The sequence below is a fragment of the Hylobates moloch genome, unplaced genomic scaffold, assembly GCF_009828535.3.
Source record: "Hylobates moloch isolate HMO894 unplaced genomic scaffold, HMol_V3 SCAFFOLD_3, whole genome shotgun sequence".
Lineage (NCBI taxonomy): Eukaryota > Metazoa > Chordata > Mammalia > Primates > Hylobatidae > Hylobates > Hylobates moloch.
The window spans coordinates 94,704,509-94,724,123 of record NW_026652278.1 but is presented as its reverse complement, the minus strand read 5'-3'; the positions used below and the strand labels follow the sequence as shown (position 1 = coordinate 94,724,123).

Genomic DNA, 19,615 nt, shown 5'->3' with positions numbered 1-19,615 from the left:
TTTTTATCAAATATATGTAAAAGGTGCCTTCTTTTCAAGTTTCATTTTTAATTACTGTATATTTTTATTAAGATAACAAAAGAACTAATGTAGAAGAAAATAATTCCATCGTTGATTACATGTCTTTAGTTTAAAAATGAAAGCATGCAAAATTTAATAAAAGTTTTAAGATAAATAGAAAATGTTCCAGAAAAAAAGAAATGCCACAATGAATAAAACTGGCTAAGAAGAATGCTTCACATTCTTTTCCATGTGCATAATGCTGTGGAAATTAGTAAACAGTCACAAACAAGTGATTCATATTCAGGGCACAGCCTTTTTGACAGGAAAAGTAATCAAGAGTTTGGGATTTGAAGATTTTTAAAAGGACACATGTCTGGTAAAGTGTGTCAGTTTGCCTGAGACGGTCCCAATTTATGGCCATTGTCCCAGTGTCCCACCAATTTACCATTTGTCCTGGGTTTTTCATTTTCTAATGATTTTTTTAATGATAGCATTAAAATATGCTGGGACTTATATGTACGTTTAGGCTCTGCCATAATCTCATTGAGCCGTGTGTGAGATGCATGTGCAATGAAGCCAGTTGTCAATTTCACATGTGGTTAAATCTTTAAGACACCTAGCAGTAACCCATTTCTAAATGTATTGTAACTGATACTTCATTCTTAAAGACAGCATCCAGGCACCATGCAGAAAAAGTGTACTTAGGCAGGAGCAGGTAGGGACAGCTAACTCTTCCAGTCTTGAATGAAGGTAGAAGAAATACTGAATACTGCTGTCCCTGCTCATGGCTAGCTTAAAGGCACAGATTTAATGAAAGCAGATAGAGAAAGTGTTTTACATATTATTCTCTAAAGCATGACTTTTCATCTAGATCAAATGACTTTTAAAAAAATGCACTTAGTTCTGATTCTAAAGCATCTTTTTTACATCATCAAAGTAAAGTGATATCTGGTTGGCTCCATTAAAACAAAAACTAACAGTTAAATGTTGCCAGCTTTCTGTCAGTATCAGGAGATGTACCAACTAGAAAAATCAGTTAATTCCAATAATGATTTGATGATTTCATCTAATTCATGAAACCAAAGTAAAGCTTCTGGAAGTTTATTCTGTAGAATATGAAACACCTGACAATGCTTTAATTGCTACTTAAAAATCAGTTTAGAAGTTCAACAACAAAGATAAAATTACTGTTGGTTCTCATTATTCACAGTAGTTAAGTTCTATGAAGTCACCATGAACACTGAATTAGGGAATACCAAACTGTTTACTCATAAGGGAAATTCAGGGTTGGGTTCCTGAGAGCTCCTGAGAGCCTCTGATTACATTTTAATTAGCTGATCAAACATAACCTCATTTTACGTATATTTCTGTTTCAAGATACCTTGAAACTGCATGATGTGTCAGTCAACAAAAGACTGCATATATGATGGAGGCGGTCCCACAAGATTATCAAGCTATATTTTCACTGTACATTTTCTATGTTTAGATATATAAATATTTACTATTGTGTTACAATTGCCTACAGAATTCAGTATAGTAACACACTGTACAGGTTTGTAGCCCAGGAACAACAGGCTATACCAAATAGCCTACGTGTATAGTAAGCTATAGATTCATTATCAGTACACTCTATGAGATTTTCACAATGACAAAATCACCTAATGATACATTTCTCAGAATTTAACCCTGTTGTTAAGCAATGTATGGCTGTTTACTGTTGAGTCACTAACACTGAACTCATAGCCAACAGCACTATAAGTTTATCTATCGCATGTATTTTCTCCTTAAGGCACATCACAGCCTTCTTGCACTTAGGAGCAATATACAGCACTTCAGTTCCACACTGGGTAGTCATTTTAAACACAGAAATCACAAAGAAGCCTAAAAAAGCAAAAATAACGGCATTATATGAACCACAAAAAGGAGACTTGTTTAGTGTATGAGAGCTAAAGGAAATCAGCTTGTCAACTAGGAATGTGTTGAGCAATCCAAATTTTTCACCATTCTGTACCATTTATAGTCATGCACTCAGTTGAATGACTAGTGTCATGAGTATTGATTTTGCAGTTACAAATAAATTTTACAGGTTCAGTATCCCTTACCTGAAATGTCTGGAGTCGGAAATGTTTTGAATTTGGAGTTTTTAAAAATTTTGAAACATTTGCATTATATACTCATTGAGTATCCCTAATCCAAAAATCTGAAATCCAAAATGCTCCAATGAGTATTTCATTTGCGCATGACCCTTGAGGATTGTGTTGAGCATCATGTCGGCACTCAAAAAGTTTAGGATTTTAGAGCATTTCTGATTTTAGATCAGAGATGCTCAATCTGTAGTAAGCAGATGAATCATGAAAACAAAATCTGTGAATAATAAGGGTCAATTCTATTTGTTTTTACAGTGATAACACAATTACAAACCTTGGTTGAGCACAGCATCATAGAAAGAGCAATGTTCTTACTAAATTTAAAAAATGATGGAACAGAAATAAACTTGGACTTGGCTGTGGTTCACATATAATTCACAACTGTGCCCAAAACTGCAATATATTGCCAATCAAAATTGGGGGAAATGTATTTCACAACTGAATCCACAAAAGATGTGACATTCCACCAATCAAAGTTTACAAACGTTTATACACACTCAGGGTTAAAAAAATTGAACTAAGGCTGGGTGTGGTGGCTCACACCTGTAATCCCAACATTTTGGGAGGATGAGATGGGAGGATTGCTTGAGCTCGGGTGGTCAAGGCTGAAGTAAGCTGTGATCACACCACTGCACTTCAGCCTGGGCAACAGAGTATACCCCCATCTCAAAAAAAAAAAAAAAAAAAAGAACTAAAATATTTGTGACAAAGCTGATGCTGAATTTTAAAAAAATATTCCAGCATGATAGTCCAGTTTTCTCTTTTTGTTATCTATCTTAGAATTCTTTGAGGCTTAGACTTTGCAAAATCATCAACATAATGGATGATTTTCATTCAAACATTACATTCAAAGTCAGCTGAAAATAGCTATGGACTAAACATTTGTGCCACCTTAAATTCTTATGCTGAAGCCCTAATACCCAATGTGACGGTATTCAGAGGTAGTGCCTTTAATTAGCGTTAGATTAGGTCATGTTGGTGGGGCCCTCCTGATGAGATTAATGCTGTTATAAAAAGAAACAGATCTCTCTCTCTCCCCCCTCCACCACCCCCATCCAAGTGCACACACCCAGGAAGGGCCATGTGAGGACATAATGAGAAGATCAAACCAGGCCTGCAAACCAGGAAGCAGGCCCTCACCAGAAACCAATCTGCTGGTGCCTTGATCTTTGACTTTCCAGCCTTCCGAACCGTGAGAAATGAATTGTTGTTTAAGCCACCCAGTATGTGGTATTTTAAGACAGCAGCCCAAACTAAGACAAAAATCTTTTATTCAAGATTTAATTTTTATGGCGAACTTATTTTTTTACTTAAATAAGTTTATATTATGTACTAGAATAAAATGAACTTGAGAATGCCTACAATTTAGCAGCATCTAAATTTGGTTAAGATGTTTAAAAGATTTCCATAACAGACACAATTTATTTGACAAGCTTTGTCATAAAAATTTTATTGAATAAAGATGCTGTAAATAGAGTTTACTGTTTTTTTAAACAGTAGCTGTGAAAATGTATGTGCCAGAATATTTACATATTAAACTACTACAAAATAAAAATTTAACAGAATTTGCTTTGAACTTACCAGGTACCTCATTATCAACATAGACATTACATTCTCAAATTTAAAAATCACAATTTATATAGAAAATAGTAACTTGAAAAAAATCAATAATTTCAAATGTAGCAATCACAAAATGCAACCTGAAAAAAGACTACAATTTTATGAAGCAATTAAAGATAAAATACAACCATATTTTTAAAATTTTTTTTCCAGGAAAATACAGAGAGCTGTATTCTGTAGAGCTCCTTAATACTTTCTAATCTCCCTCATGTAGTGTATTATTAGTCAGGGTTCTCCAGAGAAAGAGAGATATAACAAGATAATAATTTATTGTACCTAATAAATATATTAGGTACAAATTATAGCTAAGAAACTAAATAATGTATGTAAACTTTTACTGAGAATTATATTTGTTATTTTTAATGTTAACACAGTTGTTTTGCTTTAATGAATATAGCTATATGTTAATATGTTTTAGAAATAACTTTATTTTTAAAATAATTTCTTAATAGGACTATTTTATAGGTTCACCAATATGATGAAACCAATTTGTCAGTCAAGCAATAAAACTATATAATTTTACAGTTTTTTGGAAAGAATATCGATTTGGGCAATAAACAGTTAACCTAGATGTGACAGTTAATTTTATGAGTCACTTTGGATAGGTTATGATGGCCAGCTGTTTGGTATGATACTAATCTAGATGTTGTGTGAAGGTCTCTGTGGATGTAATTAACATTTATAATTAGTTGACTTGAAATAAAGCAGATTCCATACTGTGGTGGGCCTTATCCAATCAGATGAAGGCCTTAACAGCAAAGATAAAAGTTACCTGAAGAAGAGGCAAGTCTACATCAAGATGGTAACACAGAAATGCTGAGTTTCTAGCCTACTAGACTATTTTGCAATTTTTACACTCAAGACTATTATCAACTCTTACTCAAGCATACCACCTGCTGTTGTATTCTACACATTTGATTTGCCAACTCCCAAAATCCTGTGAGCCAATTCCTTAAAATAAACTCCATATCTTTCTCTTGTTCTCTCTCTTTCTCTGGAGAACCTTGACTAATAATACACTACGTAGGGGAGATTAGAAAGTATTAAGGAGCTCCACCAAAAGGAAGCTGCTCCCTGATAAGAGTAGAGAGAAAGGGTTTTATTTTAAGAAACATGCAAGTAAAGAAGAATTGACATTAGCATTAACTTCTTTTAAAGAAGAACAGATTCCCAGATTCTATGGCCACATCTTCCTATACCAGAATGATACATAACCCAATAACCCTGAGTCTTAGCTTTTAGAGAACAGGGACATATCTTACATCTCTTTGTATCCCCTTTCTAGCGGTGAGTGTGAGACAGAGAAAATGCTATAAATGGTTGCTGAATAAAGTCTCAGAAGACATCTCCAGTCCTAAATGTGATTAAGGGGGTGAGAATGTATGCAAAAATATGGATTTTAATGTTTTGAGTAGTAGTGTGGTGTTGTCATTCTGAGACTGTTGTGTGTGCACTATAGGATGAAAATAAATGAATAATTGTAGAACTTTCCAGTTCTATAATCACTCATATCCTTGAAAACAGAGGAAAGAGATACAGAAAGAAGATTTAAACACACTATCATCTCCACCATAGTCTCGTTTGAATTAGAAGCATCAATATAAACTTATGAGATATTTTTATTTTATCTTCAATATGTGCACATACTTCTGATCTCTGTCTATAGAAAGGGCTGAGAGAAAACATGATCACCCCTTGAACAGTAGGGCTTCTAAGACAAACAGCTGAATCTAGGACTCAGGAGCTAACTTTAAGAGGCTTCCATTGGCCAAAGATGGAATAATTTGAGCTTCAGTGATGGCAATATTTGAAATGGATTCAACTAATACGTTAAATTCTAAAAGTTCCTAATAATATTCTTAAAAAACTGGTCACCTTTAAGAGATGATACACAACCAATTCATTATCTTAAAAAAATATATCACAGGGAAAAAATCAAGAATTTATGTTGCCTTTCTTTTGAGAACTCTATCACTGGGTAACCGAATAAGAGATAAGGACATTTATCTCTTTATAAAAATATTCCAATGAATAAATGAAAAAGAATAAAAAGAATTAGAAATTACTATTTTTCAAATCTTAATGAACAAATAGATACCAATAATACACATAAATGGCTGCTAAGATCACAAAAAAAGATGCAACCAAACACTGAAAGTAGGTTATGCAAACCAGCAGCCTCAGCCTCACTCAGATACCTGCCAGAAATACAAACCCTCAGATCCAACCACCGATCTCCTGAATCAGAAGGTTTAGGCATAGGACCCAGTAATCTGCATTTTATTATTACAAGCCCACCAGGTGATTCAGAGGTATCCTAAACTTCATTAAATTCTATGTATAGAACTGCCAAAGGAATCAAATCTGAGTCTGATCCAGTTCATGGACAGCTGCCAATTTATAGGAATTACAGAGGTCAGAGAAACATGTGGATCTACACCACAAATATGCACACATTAAAATCCAGAATGTGGGAAATTCTACAGATCAAACCTCCCAGGTTCTTCAACAGGTAAACTGTATGGAACTTAAAGGGATGGAGAAGGAACCTAAAGATTAAGAATCTATAAAGTAACCTTTATAGATTAAGAGAGATTGAAGATATATCTTTTTTTTTTTTAATGAGCAAAACCAGGAGACAACTTCCAGAATGGAGGAATGAAGAGTGCCATAGAATTTCTCCCCAACAAAAACAATTTAACTGGAAAAAAAATTGTTTAAAATCACCACTTAAACTCACTGGAAATTGTTTGAAGAGTATATAATAAATGGAGCAACATGCATTCAAGAAAATATTCTAAATCTTAGTAAGAGCCTGTCAGTGGCATTTGAGCCATGACCTGCTCCCACCTCACCTCCCCTGTACCTCCAAGCTCTGACTTATGTCTTAGTCTGTTTTACTTACTCGGGAGCTCTAGTCCAGAAGGTCCTGTCAAGAATATGGGGGCTCCTTTTCCCCTCAGCTCCCAAGCCGGGGCTGCATTTTCACCCTGGTAGAACAAGCCACTGACACTGTTCATTTTCCCTAGCCCTCTATGGTAGAGTCTCCATTCTGTACAGGCACAGCTGAGAGGGCCAGGGCTTCCTTACTCTAGCCAGCCCTCATTTGTGGGGCAAAAGTTCTATTCTAGGTGCAGCAGGCTGAAAACACTGGGCTTCTATCACTCCTGGATCAACTTGCTGATGGGGCAAAGGTTCCATATCCATAGGGGCAAGCCAAGAAGACAAGTGGCTAATGCCCATGCTCCCAACACCCTTTTATAGCAGGGGTGTCACTCTGGAAGAAGTGAGTCACTATTCCTGCCCCCAGTTTCTGTGCAGTGGTGCAAGGTTCTACCTGTGGGGAGATGCAGACTGGAGATGGCAGCCCTTAAGGACAAAAAGTTCCTCTGCTCTGTCTGAGGGAATTGACATTATTTCCAAGAGAGCTTGGAGAACTGAATGCCTAAGTACAATATCAAAAACAATGAAGAACTTTGTGGAGAGCAGTTAAGAAGGTGCTCATGGCCCCACGATACAAGCAGCAACCAACACATTAGGACTATCAGAAGTTTAACAGAACTAGAAAAAGAGACAGCCAGATCACAGTAAACACAGAGGTCAGGAAGGCTGTTCCCAAGTGCAAGGCTGCATCCACTCGAGCAATCAGAGCTTGATATGGGCACAAGCCACACACAGATCAATCAATTAAAAAAGGAAGCTTCACTGTCACTCGGGGGCTGAAGTATAACCTCTGATCAAACAGTGGCTGAACAATAAGCTCTTCTGCCCCAAGATCAACTCCTAGGAAGCCAGGCTTTAATATGAAAGTATCCCTGGCAGTTTACAAGACTGTGGGCATGCTCAAGGCTTCCTTCGCTCAGGAGTGACGGGGAATGAATAATCCAAGCTACTAATCTATGGCTGAATATGGGGCAAAACAAACTTCTTGCCATCTGCAAGACCCTTGCCAGATGTTAGTACCTTACTCTTGGACTTCCCAGCCTATTGACTGTAAGAAATAAATTTCTTTTTTGGTATTCTGTTATAGCAACAGAAAACACACCAAGACATAAAACTGGTACCAAGATGTTGGATTTTTGCTATAATATCTGAAAATGAAGAAGCGGCTTTGGAACTGGGTAATGGGTAGAAGCTGGAAGACTGTGGAGGAGCTGGATAGAAAAAAACCTGCATTGCCATAAATGGAGCATTAAGGGTAATTCTGGTGAAGGTTCTGAAGACAACTAGAGAAACTCTGGATCTTTTTTTTTTTAAGACAGTCTCGCTCTGTCGCCCAGGTTGGCATGCAATGGTGCAATCTCAGCTCACTGCAACCTCCACCTTCCAGGTTCAAGCGATTCTCCTGCCTCAGCCTCCCAAGTAGCTGGGATTACAGGCATGCACCACCAAGCCCCCACTAATTTTTGTATTTTTAGTAGAGGAGGGGTTCCGCCACGTTGGCCAGGCTGGTCTCAAACACCAAACCTCAGGTGATCTGCCTGCCTCGGCCTCCCACAGTGCGGGGATTACAGGTGCAAGCCACCGCGCCCAGCCTGAATCTTCTTAGAGATTACTTAAGTGCTCATGACCAGAATGTTGATAGAAATATGTAAAGGTCATTCTGAAGAGGCCTCCGATGGAAATGAGGAGCAAGGTACTAGAACTTGGAATAAAGGCCACACTTGTCACAAAGCAGCAAACAGCTTGACATGCCTCAAGGCTATGTCCATGCCCTAGGAGTTTGTGGAATGCTGGACTTGAGAGTGATGAACTAGCATATGGAGTGGAAGAAATTTCTAGCAGCAAAACACTCAAGATACTGTGTGGTTACTTTTTGCCACTTACAGTGAGATTTGGGAGCAAAGCAATGACAAAGACAGAATTTATAATCAAATGAAAAGCAAAGTGGAAAGATTTGGAAAACTCTCCTCAGGCTAGCTATATAGAATTTAAAAAGCTTGTTTAGGAAAGGAAACCAAGAATGTGGCCTAGCAACCATTTGCTAAAGAGATTCATATTGATACAAGGGACCCAGAGGCTATTCATCAGGACAATTAGAGAAAGACTCCAAGAGGCATTTCACACATCTGCAAAGCTGCTCCTCCCATCAGAGGCCCAGAGGCCTAGGAGTGCAGAATGGTTTTGTGGGAGCCCATGGCATCCATGGCATTCTGCACAGCCCGCTGTCCAGGACTGCCTCAGGACTCTGCTCCCTGCACCCCAGGGCAATGCTCTGTGGCTCCCCCAGCCATGACCCAAGTAGCAGCAAGTGTGGCTCAACTCACCACTCTGGAAGGCACAAGCTATAAATTTTGGTGGCATCCACAAGGTGCTAATTCTGCAGGTGTACAGATTGTAAGAGATGTGGGGCTACGGTAGTTTCACCTAGATTTCAAAGGATATACCAAAAAGACTGGTGCCCTGGCAGAGACTTGTCATAAGGGTAGACCCATTGCTGAGAGCCCCTACTAGGGCAATGCCTAGTGCAGCCAGAAGCAAGGCCACAGCAGAGTCCCCACTAAAGTAATGCCTAATGGAGCTGTGGGAGCAGGAATGCTGCTGAGACCCCAGAACTATACCACCAGCATGCAGGTCCAACCTGCGAAAGCCACAGGCACCCAACTGTAACCTACAGGGGCTAACATATGGACTGAGCATAGTAAAGCCATGGGGGTGGAGCCACTTGAGGCTTTGGGGGCCCAACTCTGCACCCGTGTGCCCAGGATGCAGGACATGGAGTCAAAGGAGATTATTCTCCAGCTGTTTAAGATGTAATGCTGTTTTCCTTGTTGGGTTTTCATTTTACATGGGATCTGTTACTCCTTAATTTTTTCCTGTTGCTCCCTTTCGGAATGGCAACGTCTGTCCTATGCTTGCTCCACCACTATATTTTGGAAGTAGGTAACTTGTTTGATTTAACAGGCTCACAGCTGAAAAGAATCTGCCTGAAGGCAAATTACACCATGCGTCTCACTCAAATCTGATTTACATGAGACTTAGAACTCTGGGCTTTTGAATGCATGATAGAATGAAGACTCTGGAGCTACTGGGATGGAATGAGTGTATTTTTAAACACCAGAAGGTGATAAATTTTGGGGGCCCAGGGTGGAATGCTATGGTTTAAATGTGTTCCCCAAAGGTTCACTGTATTGGAAACTTGGTCCTGAATGCAGAAGTATTGAGAGGTAGTATTTTTAAGAGGTGACTGGGTCATGAGGGTTCTGCTGTCATGAATGGATTAGTAGATTAATAAGTTACTGGATTAGTGGGTTATCATGCAGGTAGGTTAGCTATCACAAGAGTACATCTGTTTATAAAATCCAGTTTGGTTCTCACTCATGTGCCCTCTCAGTGTGTGATGCTTTGTGCCACCTTGGGACTCTGCAGAGAATTCCCACCAGCAAGAAGGCCCTCACCAGAGGCTCACACCATGCTCTTGGACTTCTCAGCTTCCAGAATCGTAAGAAATAAATTTCTTTTTCTTATTGGTATTGGTCTTTGGTATTCTGTTATAGTAACAGAAAATGGACTAAAACAGATGCCATTAGGAGAAAAAAGAGGCAGAAATAATATTTAAAGAAATAATGAGGCTAGGCATGGTGGCTCACATCTGTACCTCCAGCACCTTGGGAGGCCGCGGTGGGAGGATTGCTTGAGCCCAGGAATTCGATACCAGCCTGGGAAACATGGTGAGACCCTGTCTCTATAAAAAATATTAAAAATTAACCAGGTAGGGTGAAACACGCCTGTAGTTCCAGCTACTCAGGAGTCTGAGGTGGGAGGACTGCTTAAGCCTGCAGTGAGGTAGAGCCTGCAGCGAGCTGAGATGGTGCCACTATACTCCAGCCTGAGTGACAGGGTGAGACCCTGTCTCAGAGAGAGGAAAAAAAAAATGAATGTAAAAGAACAAAAAATAAATAATGGTTGAAATCTTTCCAAATTTGATAAAAGAAAAAGAAATATTAATCTACACATCCCTCAAGGAGCTCAACAAATTCTAAATAGGATAAATACAAAGAGATATACTTCCAGACACATTATAGAATTATTTTCTTAGTGGTTGCTCCAGGGTTTACAGTGTACATCCTGATTTATAAGAATTTCACTTCTGATTTATACTTACTTTCAGCAAAATAGACTTCCTCTATTAGCTCCATTTCCCTCCCCAACTTTTTTGTGCTATTATTGATATACCTATTATGTCAAACCCAACAATACACTGTTGTAATTTTTACTTTATGTCTTTTGAAGAAGCTGAGGCAAGGGAGAATCTAATCAAAGAAAGATTATCAGGATGTATTTTTATAAGAGAAAAAGAACAAAGATCCCAACTATATAAAATCTACAGAAGACAATTTTAGGTTCAATCATACAAATAGGTTGAAAGTAAAAGCTATACCATACAAACAGTAAACATAAAAGAAGTAGGCAAAATAGATTTTAAAGCAAGAATATATCACTAGAAATAAAGAGAAACACTTCACAATGACAGAAGGGTCAATCCATCAGGAAGATATAACAATTAGAAGCATATATGCACTTAACGAGAAGGAAGAAAAGACAGAGTTGAAGGGATACAAAACTCAAAAATAATAATTGGAGACTTCCCTCTTTCGATACTAGATAAAACCACCAGGAAGAAAATTAACAAGAATACAGAAGATTTGAACAACACTGTAAGACAACTAGACCTACAGACAACTATATAACACTCCACCAACAAGGCAATGTGCATTCTTAAGTGCATACGAAACACTTTCCAAAAGAGACCATATGCTAGGCCATAAACAACCTTCAATAATTTAAAGAGATTAATCACACAAAGAATGTTCTCTTAAACAATGGAATGCAATTATAATACAAATCAGTAACAGAAGGAATTTTAGGAAATTCATAAAGATGGGAGGGAACCACACTCCTAAATAACCAATGGGTCAAAGAAATCAGAGAGAAAATTAGAAAATACCTTGAGATTAGTGAGAACTAAAACACAACATACCAAAATTTGTTGGCTACAGCTAAAGAAAATAATACTCAGAAAGATATTTGTAGCTATAAATGCCTATATTAAAAAAGAAAGATCTCAAGTGGATAATCTAATCTTCCACCTTAAGACATAACCTACAAGAAGAAAAGCAAACTAAACCTAAGCAAGCAGATGGAAGGAAATAATAAAGAATAATGTACAAACAAATGAAACAGAGAATAGAAAATCCAGAAAACAAACGACACTGGCAAAGGATTTGGGAATCAGGTGGTGATTGTTGTTGACAGAAAGGAAGGTTTCTTATTAGGAGGAACAAAATCCAGATTGCAAGGAATTTAAGGAATAAATGGGAGGGGAAAAAAATGAAGGCAGCTTATTGAAGACTCTTCCTTCAATAAGCTTGAAGAAAAAGAATGAGAAGACTGAAAATGAAGGCAAAAAGAAATTATTAACGAAGTCTTCTAAGAGGCAGAAAGGAATTAAGGGTCTAGGCAAATAAATTGTCCTTGGAAGATACGGCAGACACTAGTGGTTGCCCACCTAGTCTTCCCTTCTTTCCGAATAACAAAATCCTATTTTTTTTTTTCACCTTGAGAGGAGTGGAGGGCCATGAATCTTGACTAGTCTAAGCCAGACATAGGACTTCTGTACCCCTCACCACTGACTGGCTTAGAAATGGGTTATAGGATGCAATTTTGGCTAATGAGGTCATGTTTTCTAGGAGGCTTCTAAGAAAGTTTTCTTCATTTTAAAAAAAGACATAAGAGAGACACCTTCTTTTCTTACAGTCATGGGTGCTTTCATATGAGTATGTCATTCTTGGAGTTAAAGCTGCCATCTTGAGATGAGGAGGGGGAAAGTCTGAAAGACAAAAGCCAACTTATCAGGACAGTAGAATGAAAAGACAGAGCCAGAGAGTCTGACGATAATGGTTAGCTGCTATATGAGCCAACTGAAAAGCCATCTTTCTTCCAGATTTCTAGTTATATGAGATAATAAAATGCAATTATTATATACGATACTTTCAGTTGGGTCTCTGTCACTTACCAGCTGAAAGCATTCTAACTGATATAGAAAGAAAGATACTTTCACAAGATAGATGTGGATGAAATTAACTTTGCATGTTGGAGATAAGGGAATTTGAGAGTTTCAGCCTAAAGTTTCATTTATTAAAGAAAATGAAACTCATATAGATCCATTTTACAAAGGGAGTGACCTTAACAGTTGCTGTTTCCTGCTTTAAAATATCAAGTATTGGCTGGGTGCAGTGGCTCATGCCTGTAATCCCAGCACTTTGGGAGGCCGAGGCAGGCGGACCACGAGGTCAGGAGTTCGAGACCATCCTGGCCAACACGGTGAAACCCCATCTCTACTAAGAAAAATACAAAAAATTAGCCGGGCATGTGGCGGGCGCCTGTAGTCCCAGCTACTCAGGAGGCTGAGGCAGGAGAATGGCGTGAACCCGGGAGGTGGAGCTTGCAGTGAGCCGAGATTGTGCCCCTGCACTCCAGCCTGGGTGACAGAGAGAGACTCTGTCTCAAAAAAAAAAAAAAAAAATCAAGTATTACTAATGATAACAATAGCTAGTAATGAAGACGATTATGATCATAAGCTCATGGTTATTAAAGTATTTTTAAAGCTAGGTATTTTATCCTTTATTGTTTACCTTCTGCATTCTATTTGACTTCAATAGTGAAAACACACCAATCTCTCACTTTCTGTTTATAACAATTTTCTTTTTTTTTCATTTTTCATACTTTCATGGTATATAACACAGTATATCATAATATAGTTTACAGCGGGAATCCTTAACTTTGAAGAACAAACACTTTGAAAACTAAACAATTTATAAAAAGATTTCTCTATTTCCTTACACTTTCTGAATCTGGTCAAGAAAATAAAACAACATTTCAACTGCATCTGTGCAGTGATAGCTTTGATTCATACCAGAAGATGGAAAATCAACACTGTAGCCACATAGATACATACCAGATAAAGCACACTTTTAGCAGAAATAACAAAAAGCACTAGAATTGTGCTGTTATCCAAGCGGTTTCCAAATGGAAAAAAAAAAATCTGAAAGTTAAATTGTAAGACAGCTTTTGAAGCCCAAAACATTTATCCTATAGAAACAACATTACTATGACTCATGTCATTACTAGGCCAGTCCATAAAAGCCTTGTAAAACCATATGCATAAGACTTGTTTGAACTATACCAAAGCAGAATAATAGTTTTTCCTTGGAAAAATACATCATTTTCTCCCTCTTCTCTCTACTTAAAGTCCCAGAGGAGTGGACCTCACCAGGGACTGTGTTCACCTCTCGGAGCTCAGCAGTCATCTCCCTCACTCTGACACTCCATGGTCAGCCACACTGAACTTCTCCAACCTGCGGGGCCTCTCCCCTCCAAGTCATTACTGTTATGACCTTCCCTTCTTCTTCTTGTAGGTCACCTCCACTCAGCCTTCTGGTCTCAGCTTAATGCTACTTCCTCAGGAAGGCCATCCCTTGTCTCCACACTGAGTCATGTGTTCCTGATGTGTGTGCTCTCACATCACGCTATACTTTCCTAACACAGCATCTGTCAATCTCCCCCATAAGCTCCACTGTTTCAGGGATTCATTTCATTTGATATTAATGTTAAGGTCAGAAGACTGCCTGGCATTTTGACGATTCTTTACACATATTTATTTCTATGAATATTTCTCATAAGATACTTTAATCATTTTTAACTTGATCTACAGTCATTACCAAGGAAAAGGGGGGTTTTCCAAAGAAGACTTCTCCCCTCAATTTACACCTAGAGACTGTTCATAGGGAGGAAGCTACCTATCCAATTTCTTTCCCATTGCTGGTTTATAGTCACTTAAATGGACATTAAAATTTTAGCAAATAGGTATATTTTCTTTATTTTTCTTTTTAGAAGATGAGGCCTTTGAATGATGAAGGAATAGGTATATTTTCTAATATTAACTTTATCTCTTTTTTGTAGGTAATGTCACTCATTCTCATGACTTTTACTGTCAGCAACGAAATGTTTACTCCCAAATTTGTATCTCTATGCTTGATTTTTCTCTCAAGCTTAGCATCCAAACTTCCAACTGTCTACAATTTTTATAACCTGATTGTCCCAAAAAACTTAATCCCATCCCCCCGCCCAACCTTTCTTTTCTCTGGTATTCCCTATTTCAGGTATTTCAGATAATGACATCACCATCCAGCCAGTGGAGCCTTACACCCACGTTATCTCGTCCTTGTTAATTATTCACTGGATCATGGCCCAACAGTGTTGGCATCACTTGGGAGCAGAATCTGAGGCCCCACTGCCAGACCTATTGAATCAAAATCTACCTTTTAACACAATCCCTAGACAATTCATATGCACATTAAAATCTGAGAAACACTGAGGTATAATTCCTTTTTCTCTCTACCCCCACAAAACTCTGATACCAAGTCTACATAGCCAAATATATTCCCTCCCATCCATTTCTGTTATCATGGCCCTGATTAAGCCATCACTTCCTGTGGTGATGTGGAACACTGCAACTGCTTCTTAGCTGACCTCATTCCTGTAGCCCACTGTTCACCCACACTTTTAGAAGGGACTCTGACATACAGCTATGAGAGGGCATATGGTTGGCTGGCCAGAACTGTGCATAATGCAAAGCCTGTCCTATCTATGTTGCAATTTAAAATCTGGGGGTGCTCACAAAATTTTCACATAGAAAAGCATGCAAAAAAAAAAAAAACTTTTCTTGGGTTTCCTTGTTATAATCACTGATCTCAATTTTCTTTCCAAATACAAACCTAATCATGTCATATCCCTCTCCAAAATCTTTTAGTGGCTTCTGAACACATCATGTATTTCTACACTTCTACCTTTCTGTTCATGCTTTTAGCCTTTTCTCCTATCCACCTTGCAAAAATCTTGCCCATCTTCTAAAGTCCTGCTCGAGAGTTATCTTACTGGAGAACAGTCATCTCATCTCACCAGCCCTCTAAGAAATAACCGCTTCTCCATTCCCTCTACAACCCACTGCACTCTGTTCAATACACGATTATGGCACTCATCTTGCTGTATGAAAGGCCCATGGATATCTGTCTTTCCTGTCAGACAAGGACTTCCTTAAAGGAATTCTGTATTTCAGTCACTGGCAGATGGTAGATACTCAAAAAATGTTTTAAAAAAATCAACTACCATTTATATTTGACATTATTAAAAGCTGTAGAACTTATCACTGATAATGTGAATGAATTTATAAACTATAAAATACTAAGTACCATATCTTTCAAGTTATTTGCACCCAGGCACAGTAAAAGTTCAAAAAATGCTTGAGGACCTAATTCAGTCACATAAATGCAGCTATCCTTAAAAGCCCACATTCTGGGGAAGCCCACCCTATTTTCTGAGAGTTCAATCAGATAATTGGACAGGACACACAGAGGTTAATTTTTGATGAGAAGAGAGGGAGGTCAAGTCTGCCAACTGATTTTAAAAATTATACATTGTATCATAAAGATTGTTAATGAAGAAATAAAAGTTTGTTATCTATAACTTTAAAATATTTAAAAATTCATTTTCTGCACATTACCTTTCAAATGCAGTTGAAATTACACTAAACATATCATTCTGTATTTGGTTACAAAATTTTGCCATAAGTTACATTTATAATTGTACTTTAGTGATCATGTTATTCCATCACCCTAACATATTGTAGTTCATTAAAACATTCACCAAAGTCCAATAATTTAGTTCAATAGTTATTGAATAATTACTTGTATACCAGACCCTGATGCAGTGCCTGACCAGCCCTAACCTCAAGAACTCCCCAGCCAAGTGGTAGGGATTGACTCATACACCCATGACTGCAATGCAGTGCCGAACGCAAATCAGAGTGCTCACTGGCAGGGCTGAGTCAGAAGGGATGCCCCCAGGATCTGACTGCTGCTCTCAAGAGATGGAAAGTCAACAGGAAGAAGAGGGGAAGGACTCAATTAAGATGAGATGTAAGAATTTAAAATGGCACAGCATGTTCAGGGAAAGGCAGTGGCTGGGAGTAGCACAAGAAACACACAAGACTGAATGGGTCCATTTCCTTAAAGCCTCTCCAGAATTGACAGTTATTTTAATTTTCAGTACTTTCGAAAGAATAGAAGAGGTAACTCAAGGTTAACTTAAAAGGTATTTCTTTGATTACCAGTGACGGTAAATATAATCCCACCTTTTTATTAATCATTAACTGCTAAAATACTTTGTTTACTTATGTATTAAAACTTCTTCATTAAGTTCGAGAGAACTTCCTCTTCAGATATTATAGATGTTCACCCTTAGTCACATTTGATACATTCCTCCAGTGTGTTGTGTGATTTTTTTCATTGTAAATAAACCTTACATTTTACATGTTCAAAACTATTAGATCTTTTCCTTGGTGAGTTTTCCCTCTAATACTGAGTCATCAATTCTTCACAAATCTGAATATTGTTCTATTTTCTACTACTTTTCAAAAATATGATTAAAAAATATTTAGCTCTTGATACTAGCTAGACCTGATAAAAAAAACATGATGTGCATAAACATTCACATACAGGCCATTATCCTCCCTCTTCCAATCCTACTCCCACTCCCTTTGCTAAGATGGCTAGGGAATGCCCTTTCATCCAAACTCTCAATTCATTTTAATTCAGGTTCCCTTATTTAACAATATGGAGAAGAGAGCAGCTAGAGCATGTGCCCTTTGCAGTGTCTTTAGAGATGGCCCTAAAATGTCTATGACCTCTATGAAATAATTACAAAGTAGTAATATTAAGGTACATAACATGGACAGAAAACATTTACCAGATGTATCAGCAATAAACACTGATGCTAATTTAAAGTACTAGTAGATACCTTGTAAGTCCCCAAACAAGTAATGCAGGTTTTCTTTAAGGGCCCGGAATGTATAGCCTTTTGACTAACTTCATATTACAGAAGGTAGTTTTCAAATTAGCAAAGGGGGCTCAGTCCAGTTGTATACAGGTGAACATGTCTGACTCCCATGGGGAGTCTGGAAATGTGGGGAGGCATTCTTTAGATGTCACAATGAGAGAGCACACTATTGCAAGTCTTGAGACGTGTAAGGCAATCTTGTACAACAAAAACCTGTCCCATCCCAAGTGCCGATAGCCACCTCACTTCAGCTAAGGGCCATCCAGCCCAAGATGATGTGCTTCCTATATTTAATGAAGGAAACACTCCTGACTTCCAATTGTTCTATCTACCCTGCCACCCAGTACATGTTTTACCATGGGAGGACCAGCCCTAAGTAAGATTGTGAGGTAGAACAGGTAGTATTGGATGTCTTGCTTACTCTTCCAGTTGGGTCCCCTGTTTTAAAACCCTGTTCTGGCCTGAATCCCTTCAAGTAACAGCCCAGGAAGTTCTGGCTTGGAGGAACCCAGGAACTTGGCTACTGTCTTCTCATTCTGATCCACCAAAACCTGTTCCCTGCAAGCTCTTAGCAAACAACTGAAAAACAAAGCATACTCTGATACTAACTTCATGAAGGTACAAGTGCATTCTTCTTCTCAGGGCTGTTTGTGTTTAAGCACTAAACGAAAGATGCCACTCCTTACCATATATGCCCTACTACCATCCTTGTGCAAGCTACTACCATTTTTCACTGTGATTACCACAGTAGCCTCTTAACTGGTCTTCCTGCTTTAAGTCTTCCAAGTCATAGTCTATGCTCAAGAAAGAGCTGACCTAAGTGAGATCATGTCATTTCTTGGCCCAAAACTCTCCGGTGGCTCCCTAGTTTACTCCAAATAAAAGCCTCCAATGGCTTTTATTGGTACCTCCAACGCAAGATCATAAATAATCTAAAATCTGAAAATCTCGGGGGAAAGCATATATGGAAGGAAAACCAAGAGACCATTTTGGTCACGTTAACTTTGCAATGCCTAGGAGACATTCAAGTGGAGATGTCAGAAAGGTGTTATCCCCAGATCCTCAGAAGAGAACTTCAGGCTAGATAAATAGTTCTCAACGGGGGGTGGTTTTATGCACCCAGGAGACATTTGGCAATAACTGGAGACATTTTGATTGTCACAATAAGGGTAGAGGGAACTCTATTGGCAATTACAGCGTAGAGGCCAGAGATGCTGCTAAGCATCCTTCAATCCACAAGACATCCCCTCACACTGAAAAAATTTTCCAGCTCAAAATGTCAATAGTGCTGAAGATGACAAACTCTGGGCTAGAGATAATATGAAAGACTTACACAAAAAGATTATATTTAACCAAAAGTACAAGATGAAAAACAAGAGAACTAAACCTCTCTTCTTTTAGATGTCAGGTAACACAGAAGACAGAAAATGGCCAACTAGAATGGGAGAAGGAAAACCAGGGAAGGGTTTGTGTGAAAGGCCAAGAGACAAGTGTTTCCAAAAGGAAGCAATGGTCAATTGTGGTCAACTGCATGGAAAACTGCTAAGACGTCAAATAACACTGATGGGGGTTAAAAACTTTGAGAAGAATGAAGGCAGTATGCTGTGGGGAGTGAGGGAGTGAGATAACAGACACGTTGGAAGACTGCCGGACAATTTTAAGGCTGCTGAGTATATCATTAAAGTGAAAAAACTGGCAGGTAGTTGAGCTCATCCAGTTCTGAGATTGGAGAGACCAAAGAGGTACAAAAGAATTGAAAGAATTTGCTGGAAAATAATTTGAATCAAAGCATCTAGGCTGGATAAGGAAGGAACTGGTAACAGAAAGGAAGTGATAAGTAGAAATGTGGGGAGGGGGCTGGAAGTCATGATGAGTCATAAACACTTTTCCCACATCAATAAATATACTTCCTATATGCTTTTAACTGTGTCATAATAACATAGCCTATT

At 38.2% G+C, this 19,615-nt stretch overlaps 1 protein-coding gene across 3 annotated transcripts in view; it reads right to left on the bottom strand.

The window, feature by feature from the left end:
• The window catches only part of ZNF438 (zinc finger protein 438), a 186,886-nt gene that overhangs the window by 140,621 nt on the left and 26,650 nt on the right, over positions 1 to 19,615 (bottom strand). The gene's annotated exons all lie outside the window — the stretch shown is intronic.